Genomic DNA, 24,415 nt, shown 5'->3' on the forward strand with positions numbered 1-24,415 from the left:
ATGTATAGTCTTTAGGTAGTGGCTTAGTCCCTGAAAGCTCTGGTTGCTTGGCATTGTTGTACTTTTGGGGTCTCGAGTCCCTTCAAGCTCTTCCAGTTCTTTCTCTGATTCCTTCAATAGGGGACCTATTCTCAGTTCAGTGGTTTGCTGCTGGCATTCGCCTCTATATTTGCTGTATTCTGGCTGTGTCTCTCAGGAGCGATCTACATCTGGCTCCTGTCGGTCTGCACTTCTTTGCTTCATCCATCTTGTCTAATTGGGTGGCTGTATATGTATGGGCCACATGTGGGGCAGGCTCTGAATGGGTGTTCGTTCAGTCTCTGTTTTAATCTTTGCCTCTCCCTTCCCTGCCAAGGGTATTCTTTTTCCTCATTTAAAGAAGGAGTGAAGCATTCACATTTTGATCATCCGTCTTGAGTTTCGTTTGTTCTAGGGATCTAGGGTAATTCAAGCATTTGGGCTAATAGCCACTTATCAATGAGTGCATACCATGTATGTCTTTCTGTGATTGGGTTAGCTCACTCAGGATGATATTTTCCAGTTCCAACCATTTGCCTACGAATTTCATAAACTCGTTGTTTTTGATACCTGAGTAATATTCCATTGTGTAGATGTACCACATTTTCTGTATCCATTCCTCTGTTGAAGGGCATCTGGGTTCTTTCCATTTTCTGGCTATTATAAATAAGGCTGCGATGAACATAGTGGAGCACGTGTCTCTTTTATATGTTGAGGCATCTTTTGGGTATATGCCCAAGAGAGGTATAGCTGGATCCTCAGGCAGTTCAATGTCCAATTTTCTGAGGAACCTCCAGACTGATTTCCAGAATGGTTTTACCAGTCTGCAATCCCACCAACAATGGAGGAGTGTTCCTCTTTCTCCACATCCTCGCCAGCATCTGCTGTCACCTGAGTTTTTGATCTTAGCCAATCGCACTGGTGTGAGGTGAAATCTCAGGGTTGTTTTGATTTGCATTTCCCTTATGACTAAAGATGTTGAACATTTCTTTAGGTGTTTCTCCGCCATTTGGCATTCCTCAGCTGTGAATTCTTTGTTTAGCTCTGAACCCCATTTTTTAATAGGGTTATTTGTTTCCCTGCGGTCTAACTTCTTGAGTTCTTTGTATATTTTGGATATAAGGCCTCTATCTGTTGTAGGATTGGTAAAGATCTTTTCCCAATCTGTTGGTTGCCGTTTTGTCCTAACCACAGTGTCCTTTGCCTTACAGAAGCTTTGCAGTTTTATGAGATCCCATTTGTCGATTCTTGATCTTAGAGCATAAGCCATTGGTGTTTTGTTCAGGAAATTTTTTCCAGTGCCCATGTGTTCCAGATGCTTCCCTAGTTTTTCTTCTATTAGTTTGAGTGTGTCTGGTTTGATGTGGAGGTCCTTGATCCACTTGGACTTAAGCTTTGTACAGGGTGATAAGCATGGATCGATCTGCATTCTTCTACATGTTGCCCTCCAGTTGAACCAGCACCATTTGCTGAAAATGCTATCTTTTTTCCATTTGATGGTTTTGGCTCCTTTGTCAAAAATCAAGTGACCATAGGTGTGTGGGTTCATTTCTGGGTCTTCAATTCTATTCCATTGGTCTATCTGTCTGTCTCTGTACCAATACCATGCAGTTTTTATCACTATTGCTCTGTAATACTGCTTGAGTTCAGGGATAGTGATTCCCCCTGAAGTCCTTTTATTGTTGAGGATAGCTTTAGCTATCCTGGGTTTTTTGTTATTCCAGATGAATTTGCAAATTGTTCTGTCTAACTCTTTGAAGAATTGGATTGGTATTTTGATGGGGATTGCATTGAATCTGTAGATTGCTTTTGGTAAAATGGCCATTTTTACTATATTAATCCTGCCAATCCATGAGCATGGGAGATCTTTCCATCTTCTGAGGTCTTCTTCAATTTCTTTCTTCAGTGTCTTGAAGTTCTTATTGTACAGATCTTTACTTGCTTGGTTAAAGTCACACCGAGGTACTTTATATTATTTGGGTCTATTATGAAGGGTGTCGTTTCCCTAATTTCTTTCTCGGCTTGTTTCTCTTTTGTATAGAGGAAGGCAACTGATTTATTTGAGTTAATTTTATACCCAGCCACTTTGCTGAAGTTGTTTATCAGCTTTAGTAGTTCTCTGGTGGAACTTTTGGGATCACTTAAATATACTATCATGTCATCTGCAAATAGTGATATTTTGACCTCTTCTTTTCCGATCTGTATCCCTTTGATCTCCTTTTGTTGTCTGATTGCTCTGGCTAGAACTTTAAGAACTATATTGAATAAGTAGGGAGAGAGTGGGCAGCCTTGTCTAGTCCCTGATTTTAGTGGGATTGCTTCAAGTTTCTCTCCATTTAGTTTAATGTTAGCAACTGGTTTGCTGTATATGGCTTTTACTATGTTTAGGTATGGGCCTTGAATTCCTATTCTTTCTAGGACTTTTATCATGAAGGGGTGTTGAATTTTGTCAAATGCTTTCTCAGCATCTAATGAAATGATCATGTGGTTCTGTTCTTTCAGTTTGTTTATATAATGGATCACATTGATGGTTTTCCGTATATTAAACCATCCCTGCATGCCTGGGATGAAGCCTACTTGATCATGGTGGATGATTGTTTTTATGTGCTCTTGAATTCGGTTTGCCAGAATTTTATTGAGTATTTTTGCGTCGATATTCATAAGGGAAATTGGTCTGAAGTTCTCTTTCTTTGTTGTGTCTTTGTGTGGTTTAGGTATAAGAGTAATTGTGGCTTCGTAGAAGGAATTCGGTAGGGCTCCATCTGTTTCAATTTTGTGGAATAGTTTGGATAATATTGGTATGAGGTCTTCTATGAAGGTTTGATAGAATTCTGCACTAAACCCGTCTGGACCTGGGCTCTTTTTGGTTGGGAGACCTTTAATGACTGCTTCTATTTCCTTAGGAGTTATGGGGTTGTTTAACTGGTTTATCTGTTCCTGATTTAACTTCGATACCTGGTATCTGTCTAGGAAATTGTCCATTTCCTGAAGATTTTCAAATTTTGTTGAATATAGGTTTTTATAGTAAGATCTGATGATTTTTTGAATTTCCTCCGAATCTGTAGTTATGTCTCCCTTTTCATTTCTGATTTTGTTAATTTGGACACACTCTCTGTGTCCTCTCGTTAGTCTGGCTAAGGGTTTATCTATCTTGTTGATTTTCTCAAAGAACCAACTTTTGGTTCTGTTGATTCTTTCTATGGTCCTTTTTGTTTCTACTTGGTTGATTTCAGCTCTGAGTTTGATTATTTCCTGCCTTCTACTCCTCCTGGGTGTATTTGCTTCTTTTTGTTCTAGAGCTTTTAGGTGTGCTGTCAAGCTGCTGACATATGCTCTTTCCTGTTTCTTTCTGCAGGCACTCAGCGCTATGAGTTTTCCTCTTAGCACAGCTTTCATTGTGTCCCATAAGTTTGAGTATGTTGTATCTTCATTTTCATTAAATTCTAAAAAGTTTTTAATTTCTTTCTTTATTTCTTCCTTGACCAGGTTATCATTGAGTAGAGCATTGTTCAATTTCCACGTATATGTGGGCATTCTTCCCTTATTATTATTGAAGACCAGTTTTAGGCCGTGGTGGTCCGATAGCACGCATGGGATTATTTCTATCTTTCTGTACCTGTTGAGGCCCGTTTTTTGACCAATTATATGGTCAATTTTGGAGAAAGTACCATGAGGAGCTGAGAAGAAGGTATATCCTTTTGCTTTAGGATAGAATGTTCTATAAATATCCGTTAAGTCCATTTGGCTCATGACTTCTCTTAGTCTGTCTACATCACTGTTTAATTTCTATTTCCATGATCTGTCCATTGATGAGAGTGGGGTGTTGAAATCTCCCACTATTATTGTGTGAGGTGCAATGTGTGTTTTGAGCTTTAGTAAGGTTTCTTTTACGTATGTAGGTGCCCTTGTATTTGGGGCATAGATATTTAGGATTGAGAGTTCATCTTGGTTGATTTTTCCTTTGATGAATATGAAGTGTCCTTCCTTATCTTTTTTGATGACTTTTAGTTGGAAATTGATTTTATTTGATATTAGAATGGCTACTCCAGCTTGCTTCTTCTGACCATTTGCTTGGAAAGTTGTTTTCCAGCCTTTCACTCTGAGGTAGTGTCTGTCTTTGTCTCTGAGGTGTGTTTCCTGTAGGCAGCAGAATGCAGGGTCCTCGTTGCGTATCCAGTTTGTTAATCTATGTCTTTTTATTGGGGAGTTGAGGCCATTGATATTGAGAGATATTAAGGAATAGTGATTATTGCTTCCCGTTATATTCATATTTGGATGTGAGGTTATGTTTGTGTGCTTTCATTTTCTTTGTTTTGTTGCCAAGACGATTAGTTTCTTGCTTCTTCTAGGGTATAGCTTGCCTCCTTATGTTGGGCTTTACCATTTATTATCCTTTGTAGTGCTGGATTTGTAGAAAGATATTGTGTAAATTTGGTTTTGTCATGGAATATCTTGGTTTCTCCATCAATGTTAATTGAGAGTTTTGCTGGATACAGTAACCTGGGCTGGCATTTGTGTTCTCTTAGGGTCTGTATGACATCAGTCCAGGATCTTCTGGCCTTCATAGTTTCTGGCGAGAAGTCTGGTGTGATTCTGATAGGTCTCCCTTTATATGTTACTTGACCTTTTTCCCTTACTGCTTTTAATATTCTTTCTTTATTTTGTGCGTTTGGTGTTTTGACAATTATGTGACGGGAGGTGTTTCTTTTCTGGTCCAATCTATTTGGAGTTCTGTAGGCTTCTTGTATGTCTATGGGTATCTCTTTTTTTAGGTTAGGGAAGTTTTCTTCTATGATTTTGTTGAAGATATTTACTGGTCCTTTGAGCTGGGAGTCTTCACTCTCTTCTATACCTATTATCCTTAGGTTTGATCTTCTCATTGAGTCCTGGATTTCCTGTATGTTTTGGACCAGTAGCTTTTTCCGCTTTACATTATCTTTGACAGTTGAGTCAATGATTTCTATGGAATCTTCTGCTCCTGAGATTCTCTCTTCCATCTCTTGTATTCTGTTGGTGAAGCTTGTATCTACAGCTCCTTGTCTCTTCTTTTGGTTTTCTATATCCAGGGTTGTTTCCATGTGTTCTTTCTTGATTGCTTCTATTTCCATTTTTAATTCCTTCAACTGTTTGATTGTGTTTTCCTGGAATTCTTTCAGGGATTTTTGCGATTCCTCTCTGTAGGCTTTTACTTGTTTATTAATGTTTTCCTGTGCTTCCCTAAGTGTGTTCATGTCTTTCTTGAAGTCCTCCAGCATCATGATCAAATATGATTTTGAAACTAGATCTTGCTTTTCTGGTGTGTTTGGATATTCCATGTTTGTTTTGGTGGGAGAATTGGGCTCCGATGATGGCATGTAGTCTTGGTTTCTGTTGCTTGGGTTCCTGCGCTTGCCTCTCGCCATCAGATTATCTCTAGTGTTACTTTGTTCTGCTGTTTCTGACAGTGGCTAGACTGTCCTATAAGCCTGTGTGTCAGGAGTGCTGTAGACCTGTTTTCCTTTCTTTCAGTCAGTTATGGGGACAGAGTGTTCTGCTTTCGGGCGTGTAGTTTTTCCTCTCTACAGGTCTTCAGCTGTTCCTGTGGGCCTGTGTCTTGAGGTCACCAGGCAGCTTTCTTGCAGCAGAAAATTTGGTCTTACCTGTGGTCCCGAGGCTCAGGTTTGCTCGTGGGGTGCTGCCCAGGGGCTCTCTGCAGGGGCAGCAACCAGGAAGACCTGTGCTGCCCCTTCCGGGAGCTTCAGTGCACCAGGGTTCCAGATGGTCTTTGGCTTTTTCCTCTGGCATCCGAGATGTGTGTGCAGGGAGCAGTCTCTTCTGGTTTCCCAGGCTTGTCCGCCTCTCTGAAGGTTTAGCTCTCCCTCCCACGGGATTTGGGTGCAGAGAACTGTTTATCCGGTCTGTTTCCTTCAGGGTCCGGCGGGGTCCTGCCGCTCCTGGGCCCTCCCCCACGGGAGCCCAGAGGCCTTATACAGTTTCCTCTTGGGCCAGGGATGTGGGCAGGGGTGAGCAGTGTTGGTGGTCTCTTCCGCTCTGCAGCCTCAGGAGTGCCCACCTGACCAGGCGGTTGGGTTTCTCTCTCACCGGGTCTGGGAGCAGAGAGCTGCTGCGGGCCGGGATCCGCGGGTGGGGGACTTCCGGTAAACACAGAACGTGCTGGGTCCTAGAGAAATTCTGCTTCCATGTGTCCCAAGCTCACCAGGCAGCTTTCTTGCAGCAGAAAATTTGGTCTTACCTGTAGTCCCGAGGCTCAGGTTTGCTCGTGGGGTGCTGCCCAGGGGCTCTCTGCAGCGGCAGCAACCAGGAAGACCTGTGCCGCCCCTTCCGGGAGCTTCAGTGCACCAGGGTTCCAGATGGTCTTTGGCTTTTTCCTCTGGCGTCCGAGATGTGTGTGCAGGGAGCAGTCTCTTCTGGTTTCCCAGGCTTGTCCGCCTCTCTGAAGGTTTAGCTCTCCCTCCCACGGGATTTGGGTGCAGAGAGCCTAATACATTTTTTTGTTTTCATTTTCATTATTTTTAACAGGAAGATTAATGTCTATGGTGCCTTCATAAGCTCAGATACTTTCAAGTTTAATTAGACATTTTTGTTCTTTCATAACTGGTATTATAGTCTAATTAAATTCGTTTAGAAAAGCTATAATCATCTAATAAATACCAATGGTTTGGGCTTATCACTCACAAAGGAAGGTTAATTAAAGAAATAATTATATTTTTCTTTTTGTTGTCTTATTACAATTGTATAAAATGAAGTCTGATACAAGGTACAAATTAGAATAAGATATATAATATATAGCAGACTGCAATGGATGGTAAATCAACTTTCTTTCAATATCATTAATATTTTATAGCAGGCATTTTCAAACTTAAAAATCTGACATTTATACAGCAATGTATGCATTATATGTCTTATATGTCATTTTCCTGAGATGAAAGTAGTTTTAAAATGCAAGGTCAAAAAAATGATTGCCCCTAACAAATAATAATAAAACAAGCTTAAGACACGTATCAGGAAGCAATTTTGCATGTTTTATTCTGTGGAACATTTAATATCTCATGTGTATCTTGGGATAAGTGTAAGAAACAAGGGAAAGGAAATCTTTGAGGTAGAGTGGAGATAAGTTCAAGGTATATAGATTGTTCCTTTGATTTAATGTCTGCTATTGTTCCCTGGTCAAAACACAGTCGGAGCTGTTCTTGTGGGACCCTGTGTCTTCTACATCTGATAAATGGCCTTACCAGGACAACCTCAGTCTCAGCAGGAAAGACATTGAACAAATTGTCAGCATGATTTACATACTAGTTGTCAACAGCATCTGGGTTGCTCTGTGAAAGAATGATGGGTAACAGATGTTCTGGGAAATGCTACCATCTGCCCTTTCTTAAAATACATCCCAAGTGAAACAATGCATTTGAATGGATGCCACAGAGATACCTTGCCTTTGGAGAGCCACATCAGCCTCAGTGTTTCAGTGCTACATGTAGCAACCACAAAAACAAAACAGTCTGAAGAGTGTGAATGCAGCCAGGAGAAGCAAGCCAATAGGCTTTTGGAAATCCCTTTAGGCTCAGTCACGCACTTTGAAAATAAAATGGTTCATGACTCCCCAAAGCCTGTACTAGAAAAATTCCTTGTTGTGACCTGGTGCTAACCTGTGTATACTTATCAAGTGGTCTGCAGAATTTTCAAATGTATAATGTTAATATCTGTACAAATTAAAAAAAAATACGTATCAGAAAAGTATGTACTCATTGAATGGGCACCTGAGGTTTTCTGCAGTAAATGTGCTCAGTAATGTAACACCAACCTTAGTGAGTGCACCATGTTTGAGTAATAGAGCCTGACCACAGGCAATATTCAAACAGAAAAGACCACCAAACACATATGCCATGATAGATCTCTCCAGAATGAATGATATAAGCACGTTTTTCCTTTTATCTACATGTAAAACATATTTGTGTTTGCCAAACCAGGTATACCATATTCAAAGAAATGTATAAAAATTCATCAGTATTTTTAAAGTTATCGCTCCTGTGTACCTTGTTATTAATCATGTAACTATCAAGCCTGTAATTTAAAGTACAAAACATCCATATCATGTTCTTTTCTGTTTGGATTTGACTTACATTCCTCATCTTGATGCTATCTAACACGAAGATATAAGTAGATAGAATAAGGTAAAATAAAAGAAAATGTATTATATTGAAATTCCAAGATGAAAGTCTTGGATTAGGTACTTTGGGTTCAAATGTAAGACTTGACATATGTTTGATCATGTTTTATTTTGTAAATATCTAATTTATTTTCCAGTGTTAAGTTTTCATATCCATTCCTCTCCTATCTCTCTAACTCCTGTTGTGTCTCTCCCAATTCTTCTTTTTAATTCAGAACCTCTTCTTCTATGAATACCTTACTGAGATGTGCTCATATTGAAGAAGTAGAAAGGATAGGGAAGGGATGGATTTGATAAAGTCGTGTATTCTATAAAATTCTCAAAAACGATAAAAAAATTGAACAAATATTCTTATTTGTTCATAAAATAAAATATTTTGCTTCTCTATGAGGAAGAATTCTGTGTAAATCTTATTAATATATTTAGGCTGATTTTCTTTTTGTTAAAAATATGACATATGCATATATGAATCATATAATAATATAAATATTGTTATTTTATCTTATATTTTCTACTATTTTATTATCTTATATTTTATAGTAGAGCTGAATGACTTTCATATGATAATTACAAATTATCTGCCTAGTTTGTTACACTTAAATGTTTTTCTTTTACTGTTTAGAAAGGGCAATATTGTGGTAACCGAAATATTAAGGTGATGAAAATATTTAGTGGGAGTCTGAACTTGGCTACTTATGAAGATCGAGTATTCTGAGAAAAATCACCTGTCCTCAGATTAACAAAAGGCCCTCAAAGAACAGAAAGATAAAGGAATTCCTTAAGATAAATGAATGCCTGAAAAGCAGGGCGCAGAGCATGTATGGTCAAATAGAAAGGCCTATTGAATATATAACTTAGACTTCTGTTTTATCTTACAACTTCAAAAGTTCATGTAGTTTATCCTTTAATCCCCTTTCGTTTACTTTCTTTTCTTTGATAAATTCTAAGAAGAAAGTGACAAATTGAATGAAATATTAAAGAATTAGTTATGCTCTACTCTTTTATTCTGTTCAGCCTTAGAAAATTAAGAGAATATCAGAGAACTAACAACTGTTACCCACTGTTGTAATCTTAATTCAATTCCTCACTTACCACAATGCCAATGAATATTGCTATAGATAAAGGAGGGCACAAATATCACCATGGCAATTCTTGTTCTAAGGTGGCCAGACACTGATGCATGTTGCATAGATATCCATTTTAGAGTTTGGATTGCGTGCCCAAATTATGAACACTCATTGCTCTTGCAAGGGACCTGGGTTCAAATCACAGCACTGGCATGAAACCTCACAATGGTCTTTAATTCCAGGCCTAGAAAATTCAACTCCCTCTTCTGACCTCACTTAGTACACATACATATATACCTGCATGCAAAACACACACACATACATACATACATACATACATACATACATACATACCATACCTGCAAAATAACAACATAATTAAATCTAAAAAATGAGGTATGTACAAATTAAGATTCTAGAAAATAATGCCATAATAATTTCATAGTCATTATTTTTATATATTTGTTTGGTTTGTCAGTATTAAACATAAGAATTCCCTAATCACTTACCCTAGAAAAGCAGGTACCACTTTGCTTTAAATTCCTATATCCTCTCTGCCAGTAATGTAAAACCAGATATTTCAAAACATCTATCTCAAGTTCTGTGTATACTATTGCCAAATGTAGAGACACATAATTCATACCACACAAGTCACAGCAAAGAGCACTGGAAACCAGCCCATCCAGAGTATAAGTTCTTTCCACGCCAATTCATCTCAGAAACATGAGATAGCCCGACCAAGCCCACTATAAATTTTCAGATGTTTCAATGAAGTAAATGCTCATGAAAATACACCTCAGAGGTCTTGTGATTTGTTATAAGCAGTGCAAATGTGATGCATAGGTGTGAAAAAATGTATGTGTGTGCTTATTTTTGCTCTGTTTTAAGAGCCTGAATAGATTTCAGTGTGATTTGAATGTGTGTCCTTAAGAAGGTGTGACATTTTACATGAAATTCAGGTGTGTACTGCTGTTGCTTTAAACCTGATTCAAATCGAACAGATAACTTTTGTTCCCTGTATCTGGGAAGCATTTATTTTAGTGGCCCTTAATCTTGAATAATACTGGTTTTGTTTTTGTTTTAAATCTTATTCACTCTTTAGAAATGTATGTTACTAACCTTTACTGTAGGATTAGTTAATTGTCAGGACCTCTGTTAGAAGGAAATCAGGAATGCAAAATGTACCATTTAGAACAGCAAAAGAAAAAGAAGTGGGAAAAAGAAAAGGAAGAAATATGTGTATCTGCTTTCAACAGCATTAAATTATTTTATAATTCATTTATTCAGTAATTAAATGAAAACCTAGTTCTTAAATTGTTGTAGCAATATTATTATAAGTCAATTTAAGTTATTAAATATTTTAAATGTAATGAGTTAAAATAATTTAATTATGTTGTACTTCAGGTGTGTGTTGAATTGCATCCAATATTATTTTGCATACATACTTTTTGTGTGAAATAATTAGAATGCATCATTTTATGTAGTCTTTGCATCATTTTGCCCATACATAACAGCATATAAGATATGTAGGCACAGGATGTACAGCTGTTTTGATACAGGTATTTTATAGAACTTTCTTTCTTTTTTTAAAGTTTTACAACTCAGCCACTGCCTTGTCTCTCAGTTCCCTCTCCCACAGTTCCTCATCCTGTTCTTCCTTCCCCTGTCTCTGAGACCAGACAATCCTCTGCTGTGTGTGTCAGGGGCCGAGGACCAGCTCCGGTAGGCAGACTGCTTGGTGGCTCAGTACATTTGCACACCTAGTTTAGGAAACAAAACAAAACCATTATTCTTCAGCAAAACTGCCTCTAGGGAGCAAATGAAAGGCTGAGACACTTCAATGTCTTCCTTGGACTTACTCTTTTTTAAGAACCTTAAAATAATTCCAAAGGTTAAGAAAGAGAGAAAATGCCGAGAGCAAAAGTAAAGATATTTTAGACTTTACTTATTCCTAGGCAAATTGATATGTCACATAATACTTTGAATTTTTAGTCTTGATAAGCAATCACAATCTTCATATCCCATAGTTTGCATACAATAATATACACTAGAAGAGACGTATCACTTGATGTGTCAAGGTATATTATATATGCTGTGTTAAAATTTTTTTACACAATGTTTGATCCTGTTTTTTCCCTTACCCCACACTCTCAGTTCCCAAGCTTCCTACGCATCCATCTATATACCTCACCCCACCAAACCAGAAACAACTCACACAAAAACAAAATATAACTTACACAACCACAAAAACTGAAAATCAAAGTAAACAAGCAAAAGGCAAATGAGACAAAAACAAACAAGCAAAAAGCAAAAGGGAACAAATAATACAAAACAACATACAAACAACACAAAAGTCTGTAAGGAAACCCAGCATGGAGTTCATTTTGGGTTGGCCCGTTTGGATGTTGGGCCTGCCCAGGACTGCAGTTGACACACCCGGTGACACTCCATTGGAGAAAACTAGATGGGATCCTGGCAGACAGAGAAAAATGTTATTTCACAAATACATTTCCCATTATTGTCATTATGTTCACCTAATTTCCAATTGCTTCTGGTTTGTATATTTCTTTTTGCATATTTAATTACCTAGTCTTTTTCCTTTTCTGGCTTTTTTCTTTCTCTCATATACTACATCACTGATCTCCTTCCTTTCCAACCCCCAGTCTTTTCCTTCCACCTCCCCTGTGCCCCAGATCCACCCTCTTCTGACTGCCTTCACAAAAGAGCAAGACTTCCAGGGATAACAACCATAGAAGGCAAAACTGACACACTTCAATAAGACTAAACGTGTACTATCACTACAAAGCTGGACAAGTCAGCCCAGCAGAGGAAAGGTCCCACCAGTAGGCAAAACAGTCAGGGATAGCCCTTGTTCCCACAGTTAGGATTTCCAGAGGAATGGCAACCTTCTCAGCCCTAACATATATGCAGAGGACCCAGGTAAGACCCATACAGGCTGTCTGACCTCCGCGAGTTGCTGATTCTATGGGATCTGTTCTTGTGTTCCCGATCCCTCTGGTTCCTCTGATAATTCTTCTCCTGCCATCTCAGGACTCCACCTCGAGAGCTCTACCTTATGCTTCCCTGTGGCATACTACATCTGCTCACATAAGTTGCTGGCTGAAGTCTCTCTTGTCTCTTTGACCAGGATTCTGCTCAGCTCCATTCCCAGACCAATCTGCAGGCAGAACTAATTGCGGATTGAAGGTTTTGTGTCAGAGTTGGTGTCCCCATCTCGCCACTTGAGGCCTTTGCTTCTCTTACTTGCCCCACCCCCCACTTCTCTGAGTTCATACCACTTGCTTGAACTTTACAGTAGCAACTTGTAAACATTTCCTTCCACAAGAGGGATTCAATGCCATTAGAAGATGGATCTTGAAACAAATTAGCTTCTCCTAGTCATTCATCTTAAATCAACTGGTCTCTTGCCTTTTAACAACTCACCAGTTTCCAGTTGTCTGCAGTTTTGTATCTACCAGCTTTCAGCTTTTTAACTCCATGGACACAGATGTCTGAATAACAATGAGCAGTTTGAGAGTGCAGATTGCCTGTCCCTTGACTATTGATTTCCTCTCAATGGGGCACATATGCCACTTTTCTGCTTTATGGATTGGAATATTCCACAATATTATAGGAACTCAGCCTAGACAAGAATCCTCTGGGTGGGAGAAGAGGGAGCACACATGCAAAAAAAATCTCTTGATGGGTGAAGGAAGTTAGTGCAAAGGCTATGTGTCTCCTCCTGCTTATGGTCTATCATCCTGGGAGGTTTTCTTTAAGCTTCTGAGAAATTCCATGTGTAAATGAACCTGTGTTAGATCAACAGTAAATCCTAGTAAACACTCTTCTATGCTGCTCTCTCCACCTTTATCAGTGTCAGTGATTTTGTGATGTCACAGCATCTTGAACTCTTCTCTCATGACTCTATTTTGTATTTTTAACCTTGGCTTTCATGGGAAATCACTTATAGCATGAAATGCCAGAGAAGTCAGTAATATGATGGCAAGCAAACTCAAGGACTGTGGAGATAATTCAGTAATGTGTTTGTCAAGTCAGAAGGAAGCCCTGAGCTTCACCCCAGAAGCCATGTTAAAATATCCCAGGGAGGAAGTGCTCCTGTGTAATCCACATGCAGGCAGAAATAGAAGAAAAGAAGGTATAGTCACACAAATCCTGAAGAATTTGCTTTTGAATGACAATGAAGATCACTTCATATTAAAGGAATTCTTCATCAGCCAGTGGCTACAAAAATAGTAAACACTTATCCATTGAGCATTGGACTTGGTTTGATGGACACTACTGAATGTGACTACATTGGTTGAACTCAACACAATACTAGCTTCTATAATGCTCTAATATTTCCAATAGATAGGACATATAGACAAAATCAAAACAACAAGGGTAGATCAGAAGTATTGAAATGAAAAAGGAAATGGACTTAATATTTTAACAAGGGAAAGCACAAGAAGTCTCAAACTTACACAAAGAACTACTGACAATTAAGTTTGCTGAGAGCAAGAGAATAGTCTTCCCAAGGAAATAACACACCAATTGACTATGTGATACTGAGTGCTAAACCTGAAAACATATATGCAAATAACATCACACAAGTTGAGCAGGTTGTATTAATGTGTGTGTGTGTGTGTGTGTGTGTGTGTGTGTGTGTGTAGAAATATCTAACAAAAAAAAGAGATAAAGGAGGGATATATTAAGGAATATATAAAAGGGAAGGAAGAATTTATGCAACCATATTTACCTCAAAAATAAAAAACGATAAAAATATATTCTAATAAATTGGAAAATTGAAAACCGCGGATCCCGGCCCGCAGCAGCTCTCTGCTCCCAGACCCCGTGAGAGAGAGAGACCCAACTGCCTGGTCAGGTGGGCACTCCTGAGGCTGCGGAGCAGAAGAGACCACCAACACTGCTCACACCTGCCCACATCCCTGGCCCAAGAGGAAACTGTATAAGGCCTCTGGGCTCCCGTGGGGGAGGGCCCAGGAGCGGCAGGACCCCTGCCTGAGACACCTCCAGAACCTGAAGGAAACAGACCGGATAAACAGTTCTCTGCACCCAAATCCCGTGTGAGGGAGATCTAAACCTTCAGAGAGGCAGACAAGCCTGGGAAACCAGAAGAGACTGCTCTCTGCACACACATCTCGGACGCCAGAGGAAAAAGCAAAAGACCATCTGGAACCCTGGTGCACTGAAGCTCCCGGAAGGGGCGGCGCAGGTCTTCCTGGTTGCTGCTGATGCAGAGAGCCCGTGGGCAGCACCCCACGAGCGAACTTGAGCCTCAGGACCACAGGTAAGACCAACTTGTCTGCTGCAAGAGAGCTGCCTGGTGAACTCAAGACACAGGCCCACAGGAACAGCTGAAGACCTGTAAAGAGGAAAAACTAAACGCCCGAAAGCATAACACTCTATCCCCATAACTGACTGAAAGAGAGGAAAACAGGTCTACAGCACTCCTGACACACAGGCTTATAGGACAGTCTAGCCACTGTCAGAAATAGCAGAACAAAGTAACACTAGAGATAATCTGATGGCGAGAGGCAAGCGCAGGAACCCAAGCAACAGAATCCAAGACTACATGGCACCATCGGAGCCCAATTCTCCCACCAAAACAAACATGGAATATCCAAACACACCAGAAAAGCAAGAACTAGTTTCAAAATCATTTTTGATCATGATGCTGGAGGACTTCAAGAAAGACGTGAAGAACTCCCTTAGAGAACAAGTAGAAGCCTACAGAGAGGAATCGCAAAAATCCCTGAAAGGATTCCAGGAAAACATAAATAAACAAGCAGAAGCCCATAGAGAGGAGACACAAAAATCCCTGAAAGAATTCCAGGAAAACATAAATAAACAAGTAGAAGCCCATAGAGAGGAGACACAAAAATCCCTGAAAGAATTCCAGGAAAACACAATCAAACAGTTGAAGGAATTAAAAATGGAAATAGAAGCAATCAAGAAAGAACACATGGAAACAACCATGGATATAGAAAACCAAAAGAAGAGACAAGGAGCTGTAGATACAAGCTTCACCAACAGAATACAAGAGATGGAAGAGAGAATCTCAGGAGCAGAAGATTCCATAGAAATCATTGACTCAGCTGTCAAAGATAATGTAAAGCGGAAAAAGCTATTGGTCCAAAACATACAGGAAATCCAGGATTCAATGAGAAGATCAAACCTAAGGATAATAGGTATAGAAGAGAGTGAAGACTCCCAGCTCAAAGGACCAGTAAATATCTTCAACAAAATCATAGAAGAAAACTTCCCTAACCTAAAAAAAGAGATACCATAGACATACAAGAAGCCTACAGAACTCCAAATAAATTGGACCAGAAAAGAAACACCTCCCGTCACATAATTGTCAAAACACCAAACGCACAAAATAAAGAAAGAATATTAAAAGCAGTAAGGGAAAAAGGTCAAGTAACATATAAAGGCAGACCTATCGGAATCAAACCAGACTTCTCGCCAGAAACTATGAAGGCCAGAAGATCCTGGACTGATGTCATACAGACCCTAAGAGAACACAAATGCCAGCCCAGGTTACTGTATCCAGCAAAACTCTCAATTAACATTGATGGAGAAACCATGATATTCCATGACAAAACCAAATTTATACAATATCTTTCTACAAAACCAGCACTACAAAGGATAATAAATGGTAAAGCCCAACATAAGGAGGCAAGCTATACCCTAGAAGAAGCAAGAAACTAATCGTCTTGGCAACAAAACAAAGAGAATGAAACCACACAAACATAAACTCACTTCCAAATATGAATATAATGGGAAGCAATAATGACTATTCCTTATTATCTCTCAATATCAATGGCCTCAACTCCCCAATAAAAAGACATAGATTAACAAACTGGATACGCAACGAGGACCCTGCATTCTGGTGCCTACAGGAAACACACCTCAGAGACAAAGACAGACACTACCTCAGAGTGAAAGGCTGGAAAACAACTTTCCAAGCAAATGGTCAGAAGAAGCAAGCTGGAGTAGCCATTCTAATATCAAATAAAATCAATTTCCAACTAAAAGTCATCAAAAAAGATAAGGAAGGACACTTCATATTCATCAAAGGAAAAATCCACCAAGATGAACTCTCAATCCTAAATATCTATGCCCCAAATACAAGGGCACCTACATATGTAAAAGAAATCTTACTAAAGCTCAAAACACACATTGCACCTCACACAATAATAGTGGGAGATTTCAACACTCCACTCTCATCAATGGACAGATCATGGAAACAGAAATTAAACAGAGATGTAGACAGACTAAGAGAAGTCATGAGCCAAATGGACTTAACGGATATTTATAGAACATTCTATCCTAAAGCAAAAGGATATACCTTCTTCTCAGCTCCTCATGGTACTTTCTCCAAAATTGACCATATAATTGGTCAAAAAACGGGCCTCAACAGGTACAGAAAGATAGAAATAATCCCATGTGTGCTATCGGACCACCACGGCCTAAAAGTGGTCTTCAATAACAATAAGGGAAGAATGCCCACATATACGTGGAAATTGAACAATGCTCTACTCAATGATAACCTGGTCAAGGAAGAAATAAAGAAAGAAATTAAAAACTTTTTAGAATTTAATGAAAATGAAGGTAGAACATACCCAAACTTATGGGACACAATGAAAGCTGTGCTAAGAGGAAAACTCATAGCGCTGAGTGCCTGCAGAAAGAAACAGGAAAGATCATATGTCAGCAGCTTGACAGCACACCTAAAAGCTCTAGAACAAAAAGAAGCAAATACACCCAGGAGGAGTAGAAGGCAGGAAATAATCAAACTCAGAGCTGAAATCAACCAAGTAGAAACAAAATGGACCGTAGAAAGAATCAACAGAACCAAAAGTTGGTTCTTTGAGAAAATTAACAAGATAGATAAACCCTTAGCCAGACTAACGAGAGGACACAGAGAGTACGTACAAATTAACAAAATCAGAAATGAAAAGGGAGACATAACTACAGATTCAGAGGAATTTCAAAAAATCATCAGATCTTACTATAAAAACCTATATTCAACAAAACTTGAAAATCTTCAGGAAATGGACAATTTCCTAGACAGATACCAGGTATCGAAGTTAAATCAGGAACAGATAAACCATTTAAACAACCCCATAACTCCTAAGGAAATAGAAGCAGTCATTAAAGGTCTCCCAACCAAAAAGAGCCCAGGTCCAGACGGGTTTAGTGCCGAATTCTATCAAACCTTCATAGAGGACCTCATACCAATATTATCCAAATAATTCCACAAAATTGAAACAGATGGAGCCCTACCGATTTCCTTCTACGAAGCCACAATTACTCTTTTACCTAAACCACACAAAGACACAACAAAGAAAGAGAACTTCAGACCAATTTCCCTTATGAATATCGACGCAAAAATACTCAATAAAATTCTGGCACCGAATTCAAGAGCACATCAAAACAATCATCTACCATGATCAAGTAGGCTTCATCCCAGGCATGCAGGGATGGTTTAATATACGGAAAACCATCAACGTGATCCATCATATAAACAAACTGAAAGAACAGAACCACATGATCATTTCATTAGATGCTGAGAAAGCATTTGACAAAATTCAACATCCTTCATGATAAAAGTCCTGGAAAGAATAGGAATTCAAGGCCCATACCTAAACATAGTAAAAGCCATATACAGCAAACCAGTTGCTAACATTAAACTAAATGGAGAGAAACTTGAAGCAATCCCACTAAAATCAGGGACTAGACAAGGCTGCCCACTCTCTCCCTACTTATTCAATATAGTTCTTGAAGTTCTAGCCAGAGCAATCAGACAACAAAAGGAGATCAAAGGGATACAGATCGGAAAAGAAGAGGTCAAAATATCACTATTTACAGACGACATGATAGTATATTTAAGTGATCCCAAAAGTTCCACCAGTGAACTACTAAAGCTGATAAACAACTTCAGCAAAGTGGCTGGGTATAAAATTAACTCAAATAAATCAGTTGCCTTCCTCTATACAAAAGAGAAACAAGCCGAGAAAGAAATTAGGGAAATGGCACCCTTCACAATAGACCCAAATAATATAAAGTACCTCGGTGTGACTTTAACCAAGCAAGAAAATATCTGTACAATAAGAACTTCAAGACACTGAGGAAAGAAATTGAAGAAGACCTCAGAAGATGGAAAGATCTCCCATGCTCATGGATTGGCAGGATTAATATAGTAAAAATGGCAATTTTACCAAAAGCAATCTACAGATTCAATGCAATCCCCATCAAAATACCAAACCAATTCTTCAAAGAGTTAGGCAGAAAAATTTTCAAATTCATCTGGAATAACAAAAAACCCAGGATAGCTAAAACTATCCTCAACAATAAAAGGACTTCAGGGGGAATCACTATCCCTGAACTCAAGCAGTATTACAGAGCAATAGTGATAAAAATTGCATGGTATTGGTAGAGAGACAGACAGATAGACCAATGGAATAGAATTGAAGACCCAGAAATGAACCCACACACCTATGGTCACTTGATTTTTGACAAAGGAGCCAAAACCGTCCAATGGAAAGAAGATAGCATTTTCAGAAATGGTGCTGGTTCAATTGGAGGGCAACATGTAGAAGAATGCAGATCGATCCATGCTTATCACCCTGTACAAAGCTTAAGTCCAAGTGGATCAAGGACCTCCACATCAAACCAGACACACTCAAACTAATAGAAGAAAAACTAGGGAAGCATCTGGAACACATGGGCACTGGAAAAAATTTCCTGAACAAAACACCAATGACTTATGCTCTAAGATCAAGAATCGACAAATGAGATCTCATAAAACTGCAAAGCTTCTGTAAGGCAAAGGACACTGTGGTTAGGACAAAATGGCAACCAACAGATTGGGAAAAGATCTTTACCAATCCTACAACAGATAGAGGCCTTATATCCAAAATATACAAAGAACTCAAGAAGTTAGACCACAGGGAAACAAATAACCTTATTAAAAAATGGGGTTCAGAGCTAAACAAAGAATTCACAGGTGAGGAATGCCGAATGGCTGAGAAACACCTAAAAAAATGTTCAACATCTTTAGTCATAAGGGAAATGCAAATCAAAACAACCCTGAGATTTCACCTCACACCAGTGAGAATGGCTAAGATCAAAAACTCAGGTGACAGCAGATGCTGGCGAGGATGTGGAGAAAGAGGAACACTCCTCCATTGTTGGTGGGATTGCAGACTGGTAAAACCATTCTGGAAATCAGTCTGGAGGTACCTCAGAAAATTGGACATTGAACTGCCTGAGGATCCAGCTGTACCTCTCTTGGGAATATACCCAAAAGATGCCTCAACATATAAAAGAGACACGTGCTCCACTATGTTCATCGCAGCCTTATTTATAATAGCCAGAAACTGGAAAGAACCCAGATGCCCTTCAACAGAGGAATGGATACAGAAAATGTGGTACATCTACACAATGGAATATTACTCAGCTCTCAAAAACAACGAGTTTATGAAATTCGTAGGCAAATGGTTGAAACTGGAAAATATCATCCTGAATGAGCTAACCCAATCACAGAAAGACATACATGGTATGCACTCATTGATAAGTGGCTATTAGGCCAAATGCTTGAATTACCCTCGATCCCTAGAACAAACGAAACTCAAGATGGATGATCAAAATGTGAATGCTTCACTCCTTCTTTAAATGAGGAAAAAGAATACCCTTGGCAGGGAAGGGAGAGGCAAAGATTAAAACAGAGACTGAAGGAACACCCATTCAGAGCCTGCCCCACATGTGGCCCATACATATACAGCCACCCAATTAGACAAGATGGATGAAGCAAAGAAGTGCAGACCAACAGGAGCCGGATGTAGATCGCTCCTGAGAGACACAGCCAGAATACAGCAAATACAGAGGCGAATGCCAGCAGCAAACCACTGAACTGAGAATAGGTCCCCCGTTGTAGGAATCAGAGAAAGAACTGGAAGAGCTTGAAGGTGCTCGAGACCCCAAAAGTACAACAATGTCAAGCAACCAGAGCTTCCAGGGACGAAGCCACTACCTAAATACTATACATGGACTGACCCTGGACTCTGACCTCATAGGTAGCAATGAATATCCTAGTAAGAGCACCAGTGGAAGGGGAAGCCCTGGGTCCTGCTAAGACTGAACCCCCAGTGAACTAGACTATGGGGGAAGGGCGGCAATGGGGGGAGGGTTGGGAGGGGAACACTCATAAGGAAGGGGAGGGGGGGGAGGGGGATGTTTGTCCGGAAACCGGGAAAGGGAATAACACTTGAAATGTATATAAGAAATACTCAAGTTAATAAAAAAAATAAATAAATTGGAAAATTTAGAAGGCATTCATAAAATTTTAGATATATATATTACCTATTGAATTTAAATGAAGAAAATATAGACAAGTTAGAGATATATATAACAAGCCATAGGAGCATATTATTGAAATGTGCACTAACTAAAAAACACTATGGCCCTGGTGATTTGTTTTGGAAATCTACCAGAATTTACAAAAGAGCACCTATTAACTACAAATTTCTACATAATAAAATAGGAAGAGGAGGAATTTGTCTGATTTTTTTTGTTTTGTTTTGTTTTTGCAAAGGCAGTCAGACAATAACTCCTCCCTAAAATAAAATGCGGCTAATCTCTTAAAGAACCTGAATGCTAACACTTTCAATAAAAGTTAAGCTAGCTAAATTTAACCTTATATCAGTGTTAACAAATGGGATTTGTTCCAGAGATGCAAATGTAGTTTAACATAAAAATTAAAACATCCTTAAAAATACAGAAATAGAAGAAGCATATCTTAGCAATTTTAAATGTTTATGTCATCAGCTTATAGATAGGAACATTTTCTTTTAAACTTTTTCATATGTGCATGTGTTTGTGTGTGTGTGTGTGTGTGTGTGTGTGTGTGTGTGTGTATTATCATGTACCCCAGTCACAATCCCCCTTCCCATGTACTCATCCCTCACCCTTGCAACCTCACCCAAAACAGAAAAACAAAAACAAAAACAGACAAACAAAAAAATCCTCCCTGTGACAGCTGTGGTTGTGTTACCTAGTGTTCCACAGTGTATTGTTTTGTTCACAGTTCTTTGTTTCTAAATGTTAATATTGCAATGATTGGTCTGAGGCTTCTGACTTTTGCCACACTGCTAATACTGGATCCTCACTGGGATTCCTTTTGTTACCCTCTGTCTTGGAGATCCTGTAGATTTGGATCTGCAGGGCAGGCCCCCTTCTTACCTTCCAGGAGTTTATCGATTGGGTAGATATTGGGATGGGTCAATTCAAATGCCTGGATCTGGACCTGGGAGGTATATGATCCCACCAGTTCTTCAACTCTCATTCTTTTGGGGTAGGCTCAACAGCAAACCCCACAACCCAGCTCCCAAACAAACTATGGGCAAGGCCCACTCTCCTGAGTGTTGCAGCCAGTAAGGGACATGGCTAATTCTTTCATTATCATGAGCCAGGTCTCCTGATTGCCATAGGTGGCTGGGGATAAGGGAAGGGAGGAAGGCTTCTTCTTCCTTGTCAGCACTATCACTCAACTACCCAGCTGATAAGGGTAGGGAGGCTCTCCTGTGCTCACATCATTAAGGCCAGAAACCTATGTTCAGGGCCAGCTCTATTGTGATATCCAGGCGGGATGCAGTGCCTGCTCGCCCAAGTGCTGCACATGGTGAGGGCCAGAGTCAGCTTTCTTGCTCTCATTACCAATTGGGGCCAATTGTCCAGAGCCCTCTGCCAGAGGCAAGGTTGAAATGGAGGAGAAAGCACTCTTACCTTTTTGTTGCCGCCAAGTTGCCAACTCATCAAACCCCCCCCACATTCATAGCCAGCTAACCCTAATCCTAACCATAAAATCTAACCATAAACTCTAACCATAACCTAACCGTAAACCCATAACCTGAACCCTAATCTTAACCCCTAATGCTGCCCAGGTGAGGTACAGAGCCCACTTTTCAAATGCAGCAGTAAGTGTGGTGTGGTGGGGGCAGATTTAGCTTTCCTTCTTTGATGTCCTCGGCATCAGCTCTCCTGCTTGACCATAGCTAGGTGTCAAGGGACAAGAGTATGGAGCCATTTCTTCCTTGCCCACAGTGCTTCAGGACACACAAGAGTAGGGCCAGCTCCCCTAAGCTCATGCACTCAGGGCAAGCTTGCTTCTGCCCCCACCACCAGGGTCAATTCTATTGTGCTTCCCAGGTGAGGTGCAGGAATCACTCTTTGAGTACTGCAACTGATGAGGGTCAGGGTTAGCTGTCTTGGCTTCATGACCACAGGACTTGCTCTCCCATCTGCTGCAGGTGATGAGGGGAAAGGTGGGAGATGAGTATACCCCTCTCATCAATGTCACTTCCCAGTAGATGAGTGTCAGGGCCAGCTCCCCCACACTCCTATCCTCCTGGCCAGTTTACCCACAATGCCCTCAATGTGTGGAGCCATGCTTCCGAGTGCTTAACTTGGCTAGGGACAGGGTCAGCTCTCCTGCTCTAAGGGCTCTAGTGCCAGCTCTTCCATAACACAATACCCATATGAGGAGTAGGGGAAGGCTAAACCTTAAACAACATTATGTTAAATGAAGGGGTGGTCATAGCATTTCTCCTGATGAATGGAAAAGAAATGCATGACCTATTTCTTCATTATCATTCAATACAATACCTGAAATCAGAGCTAGACCAATACATCAAAAAGAAATAGAAGGAATACAAACAGAAGAAAAAGTCAAATTACTTCTGTATCAACAATTTATAAGGACACATAATTAACCTAAAATCATTAGTAGGTTTGCTATATAGCAATAATGAAAAGGCTCAGGTAGAAAAAAGCAATCTTTGGACAACAACAACAAAAGCAACAACAACAACGACAACACCCCCAAAACTCTACTAAAACTTAAGATTTTTTTGTTTCAAGTTATTCTATAGATCTATAGTTACAAAAGGATATGGTACTGTCATAAGAGCTGCTTTAGCAATTTACTAGCTGTTAGATTGCTCCTGCCCTAATAGCTAGTACCAAATCCATGTACACAAGGTTAGCACTAAATGAACTCAAGTTTAGTTATAAATTAAAACATTGGAATTGATAGGGAGAGGACACTGGAGGGAATTGTTGAGAGCTAATAGTAGAGAGATAGGATCCTAATGCGTTTTATAAATATATAAAAATTTCAAAGACTAAATAAAAATATTTTAGAAGACACACAAATCAAAGAACAAAAAGAAATTGAAGAAATACAATTGCATTTTTACAATACAAAACAATTTTCAATACAATAGAATTTTTTAAATGAAACTGACAAGAATATTCTCTAGGGATACAGATATTTACCAACTGTTTCTAGGAAAGCTGAGTATTCACTTATAGAACAATGCAGCTAACTGTTTTAGTTACTATTTTGTTGCTTTGAAGAGACACCATAATGTATATGGGGGCGTACAGTTTCAGAGGGAAGTCCCCATGGCCATCATGGGAGGGAGGAGGCAGGCAAGCATGGTACAGTAGCAGTAATTGAGAGCTTACATAACTATCTGCAAGAAGGATACAGAAAGAGGTAACTGGCAAAGGAACGGGCTTTTGAATCCTCAATGCCTGTCCCTTCCACAAAGGCCATACCTCCTAATTCTCCCTGAACAGTTTCACTAATGGGCAACTGAGTATATGAGATGATGGGGACCATTCTCATTCAAAACTTTATATTACCTATCATTATCTTTCTCTCTTTACAATCTCAAATTAACACCGACTCCAGACTCACAGAAAACGAGAAAATCTCAAACCCTAAGACAAAATAAGGGAAACTTTTGATTATGTAAAGACAGGGAAATCCTTTGTTAAAAGAATCCAACACCTCAAGAAATAACACAAATAGATGACAAATGGGATTTCATTAAATTTAAAATCTGTAGATATTATAGATTTATAATTAAATGATATTTTTCCATACATGCATATATATGATGTGAAAAGAGAAATTAAACGGGAATAGAAGATTAGCAGAATGAAGAACTAGTGGAGAAAGCGGGGGGGAAGTGAATATGGTCATTGTCCATGTTATATTCAAAAGAACTCCCCTTTTGGAACCCAATATTGTGTACCATGAAAATATTCCAGAATGAAGAATGTTTTATAT

At 39.4% G+C, this 24,415-nt stretch overlaps 1 long non-coding RNA gene across 1 annotated transcript in view; it reads right to left on the reverse strand.

Annotated features, from left to right (window-relative positions):
* Nucleotides 1-10,792: 10,792 nt before the first annotated feature.
* LOC102553734 (uncharacterized) overlaps nucleotides 10,793-24,415 on the reverse strand; it is a 39,581-nt gene continuing 25,958 nt past the window's right edge. Inside the window, exon 3 of the long non-coding RNA XR_351478.5 lies at nucleotides 10,793-11,012. This is a non-coding gene — a long non-coding RNA (uncharacterized LOC102553734). The remainder of the gene's footprint in view (nucleotides 11,013-24,415) is intronic.

The sequence above is a fragment of the Rattus norvegicus genome, chromosome 2 (assembly GCF_036323735.1).
Source record: "Rattus norvegicus strain BN/NHsdMcwi chromosome 2, GRCr8, whole genome shotgun sequence".
Classification (NCBI taxonomy): domain Eukaryota; kingdom Metazoa; phylum Chordata; class Mammalia; order Rodentia; family Muridae; genus Rattus; species Rattus norvegicus.